General features: G+C 34.1%; 1 pseudogene; it reads right to left on the bottom strand.

Annotated features, from left to right (window-relative positions):
* Positions 1-1,129: 1,129 nt before the first annotated feature.
* Positions 1,130-4,069, bottom strand: LOC116119786 (annotated as a pseudogene).
* Positions 4,070-5,218: the final 1,149 nt, after the last annotated feature.

Here is a 5,218-nt window from a genome sequence, read left to right as displayed (position 1 = left end):
CAAAGCTTCACATCCAAAGCAAGAGCTCTTACCTTAGGATGCCTTAGATTGATTTTTCTACCCCAAAACACTCCAAAAGCCCTCTAAAAATCCTTGAACAAGTGAAAGAGAAATTGAGAGGAAGTAAGAAAGTGGCGCTGGAGAAGAAGAATGAAGGGTTTGCAATGACTTAATTCCTTTTAATGAAATTTATGCACAAGCATTCCGATTTTGCCCTTACTCTTCCTTGGGAATTTCATCTATATCCTTTGATTCATTACAAACACACCCCCATATCAACATATTCTCCATGAAAATCCCTTACATTTTACTCCCCACTTTTCCTACTAATTAGGGGTAGAATGGTCAAATTGCCCTTAGGAAAAAAATATCTAAAACTTAACAAACATTTTGGTCAGCCCGTCGCTGCGGCGAAGAAGATTCTGTCGCCGCGACGAAACTGTCCAGCAGTTTCCCGTGGCTTCAACACCTCTTCGCCGCGGCGAAGATTATTCTTCGCCCCGGCGAAGCCTGGAACACTGAACTTCTTCTATTTCAACCAATTTCAAGGCAAGTATTCAACATACCACTCAAACAAAGGTCAACCAAACAATAATACTAATAAACCAACTCAAAAAAAGAGCAAAAGAAGAAACATTAGCTACGTACCTCAAGTAGGGCGTTATAATGTCACTATAACTTGTCATCAAAGTATAAAAGAAGGGAAACTCAAAGATTCCTTCAAAATCTCACTATCAAATACTAAACCTGACAATAGAAATGAATTTGACACTAACAATTACAAAATAAATAACATGAATTGAAGTATATAAAATACTCAATTGCGTATTACTTTGAAACCACTTCATTTTGAAATAACATTAATGGACAACAAAAGATCAATTTGAAGCAACAGAAAGTGAAATTTTACCATATGTACATAATTATGCAAACAGATAATACTTTTCCCATGGGAGAAGATCATTATGCAAGTATTACAATGTTGGCGACCTAAAACGAAAGCATTAGGAGGATAACAACCTAAAACACAATAGACCGATTCTATATATGATTATTCAACAACATATTATCTAGATATTACATACAAGCAAAACAAAATGTTAAAATTACAGTCTCTATAGTGTCCTAATCAAAGAGCAATAGACCTCGCCTCATCCATTTTCCATAGACCTTTCTCATACTTGTACCACCTCATAAAGCCTTCATCACTTTGAGTATGTTGGCACATGATGCATGGGTGCTCAGTACATGTTAAGAACTCACGTAATAGAGCAGCCTTCTCCAAGATAATTTTATCTAGCTTCTTAATAATTTTTTTGGGCATCAGTGAAGGAAGTAGTGGACCTTCTATAACAAGACAATGTGATATGTTGAGGACTTCTAGATTTGGTAGGTCATCCAATATAAGCAATAGGGCATCCTTCACTATCATTGAGCATCTTAAGCTCAAAATCTTCAAATTTGGAAGAAATTTCGCTATCGTAGAAGCAAAGAGAATGTCAAAAGGACCCATGACCTTAAGTTCACTGAAGTTCTTGCAATTTAGGGCTATTTCCTCTATAAGATAAGATGGATTTACTATACTATGTTAGTGATTGATCTCGAAAAGGCAGCGGAAAAACAATAAATTAAAACCAAAAATCAATCACTTTCTACGCCAAGAACCGGGTATAGATTAAATCGCTTACAGGTTAACAAACAGAAAAATCTGTACAATATAAATCATAGTAAATAATCCATACAAGGATTAAGAACACATTACCGACATTTGGAGGCTCCTCCGAATATCTCTGATTTCGGACACGAATACTGTTCATCAGTTACTATTCATGTGATTCTTCGCTAGTCGATCCAATGTAGGATCGCACTCACGGAAGTCCACACAAAGATAATCCAAAGAACCGACAATTGTTTTGCTAGAACAATTGCCGACATCAAGAATAAAGAACAATCAAAATTGAAAATTTGCTTCTTCACTAGAAGAAGAAAACATGAGAGAGAGAGAACCTTTTTGGTGGCTAGGGTTTTAATTGAATGAATAATACTTATTGTTTTAATTTTAAGTTGCACTTATATAGTGCAACAATTAAAACCCTATTCCACTTAGGAATAGCCATGGGCTCCAACCCTAATTCACCATTGCAAACAAACACACCCTTTATGGTATTTTAATTAATTAATTATTATTATAATTAAAATCAATTAATATATATAATAATATATTAACATTTAATTAATAATAATAATTCATTTAAATATATATACATAAATATATTTAAATATAATCTCACTAATTTAATTTTAATATTAAAATTAAATACAGGCAACAATCTCAGCAAATTTAATTGCACTATGAGATTACCAAAATACCCTTTCGTCCTAAAAGATGAAAATACCCTTCTCACAAATTGATTCTTAAATTATCTTCTAAGTGTGTGACCCGTAGGCTCCTCATCATATCGGCAGTGTGTAGTATTGCGATTAACATCAATTAATCGTCTCACTACACACAAACCAAGTTTGGCCCCTAGCAAGACATCATGGCCACCCGATAGATTCGGATTCAGCGAAATTGTAGCCTGTCAACAGTAAGGTTACTGTGCAATCAAATCCTTTCATCAACTGTTATCTCATCGAGACTGAGGTACAGAAATAGTTTCAACCTCAGATATCCTTGATATGTTTGTATTCAGTTACTGGACCAATGACAGGAATATTAAATTGGATTGAGCATCAACTCTATCCCACTATGGCCACAGATTTAGTGTCATTGTCATTTACTGAATTACCCAGTGAGATAACTTCTCCCATACCCAGGAGTGATGAATCCTTTGTCGATCCACCATAGTCTCGATACACTTCTCAATGTAGCCAATCACTATCATATTGATAGCTCTGAATAGATCTACGTTGGGCTAGTGTCAAACTACACCAATTGGTGCACAAGCACTTCGGTGATCTCAAGTCTAAGGATCACATGCACCACCATCCGTTAGAGGATTTATTCCATAAACACTGGGGTTACCTTTCATATGGAATCCTCTAGTGGGTCTGTCTAGTGAACTTGCCTCTAGCAAGCATCCATACGTTGCACCAGGTTGTCGACAAACAACCTTGACAAGTGAGATCAGTCACTGCCTTTCGACAAGGTCGTTCAACACTATGATAGCCTTACCGTATTATCTGTGTCCTTGGTCAGAATAATACTGGGGCTACGGACGTTTCTAGAATGGCCACTATATGTGATCATACGGTTCTCACTATCAAGATTTGAAACACTTGATACCCTTGTCACGGTTCTACCATCTTAAGGACATATATCATTACATACACGATATAGAAGAATATGCATTTTATTGATAAATAAACATTTATTACAAAGCCAATTTTACAATAATTGATTGGCTAGGGCACCTACTCTAACGTACTAGACATTGTCAGGGATTCAAGAGATCTCCATGTACGAATGGCCTTGCAAATTACATCCTTTTTTATTCTATTCCAAGTTGGCATAATGAGATGCCTCAGATAGGGGCACCTACAGACAACAATATATGGTGGATTACTTCCCAATTCATTGTATCAAAAAGAAAATTAAAGGTGATGATCACTGGTACCAAAGGCAATGCCAAAGACTCGGTCAATAAACAGCGAGAATAAAAAAAATTACCTTTCAGCAAGGTTTTAAACAGAAACATAAAAAAAATTACCTTTTAGCAATATAAGTAAATTGTTCGTCCTCTACATACAAATTGAAGTGAAAAATCAAGGTTTTTATTTGTCCCTGGCTGAGACTCAATGAAATGTTCAATAAACGAGTCAATGTCTTATCAAAAAACTCATCCATGTAAACATATGGCTCTAATGGGATTTTGATAAAATTTGATCTCAACATTGACAAATCAAGAGTTTTCCAAAGCAGAGGATCACACCAAGCTGAACGCCATGAATTACAAATGTGAGTAATCCCTAAAGTCAATTGGAAAACATCAAAACACAGGAAGATTTACACCAATAAGTTAGTGTCCAGATCCTCCCATCTTCTTACAGCAGAGGCACCCTCTTTCATTTGACAAGTTGCCCAATTATCTCATAGAACTTTCAGAGCATCAGACACATGCATAAGATATACACATAATTCATGTACAATGCACAAAATATCATTCAATACATTCATTTATTTGAATTTAAAAAGATTCGTACTAATCGAATGTGTCAAATACTTAATATACCTACATAAAGATATAGATTTACACTTAAGATAAATTAATACTTAACATTAAATGATTATGACCAAAAAAGTTTATATTTGTTGAATAGAATAATCAATTTTTCTCAGTAGAATAAACAATGAAGCAACAATATCTGATATATAAAACAAAATCAAATAATTAATGTTCAACAAAATAAAAATACATCATTAATTTACAAAAATACTAAAAACGAGATTCAAAAATAACAACGCTAACCCTCATTAATAATTAACACGATAATATCTACCAAATCCAAGCACATAGAAAACTATTCGCTATCCAATATCTACACAAATATTATATAAACTACTAAGATCGTAACAAGTTTATAATTTCCATATACTTACACCAAAAAGAAGGCCACTGGAACAACATGACTCCTGACAAAAAAAACAAAAACACAACCCACAAACCTGTTACAATTACCATCACAGATATTGCAATGAATCATTGCAAAAGCAATTCAAAATAACAGCACCACTCTTCAAGCAATACGGTTAACGTAAGTTTTACTAATATCATCATGTTTCGTTAATATGTTGATTTCATTGTTTTGTTAGTCATATAGAAAACCGTATGTCGACTCCCAACAATTGAAACGAATTATGCCGAATCACTTGTGTCTTTAGTTCTTAGTAGCTTTCTAATACATAAAAACCAAAATACATGTTAGAATGGATATTTAACTGAACCATATTTTTCACGCTTTTTTATTGTTAACTTCTTGATCCTACAAGTAATGATATATGATTACCAATTGTTTGAAACTATTATTTACACTTTTTTTTTTTTTTTTATTGTGGATCTTGTGTTTGGGAACCATTATTTACCTTACAATTTACAGGTGCAAATCCCTAAACCAACAGTCAAACGTAAAGCAAGTCTTACATAGAAGAAACATCTTCAAACAATGACACAAACTACCAGTAATAACAACTGCAGGGCTTTCAATTCTGAAGATCCTT

The sequence above is a fragment of the Pistacia vera genome, unplaced genomic scaffold (genome assembly GCF_008641045.1).
Source record: "Pistacia vera cultivar Batoury unplaced genomic scaffold, PisVer_v2 Contig906, whole genome shotgun sequence".
Lineage (NCBI taxonomy): Eukaryota > Viridiplantae > Streptophyta > Magnoliopsida > Sapindales > Anacardiaceae > Pistacia > Pistacia vera.
The sequence above is the reverse complement of the archived record's forward strand: the minus strand, read 5'-3'. Positions and strand labels throughout refer to the sequence as shown.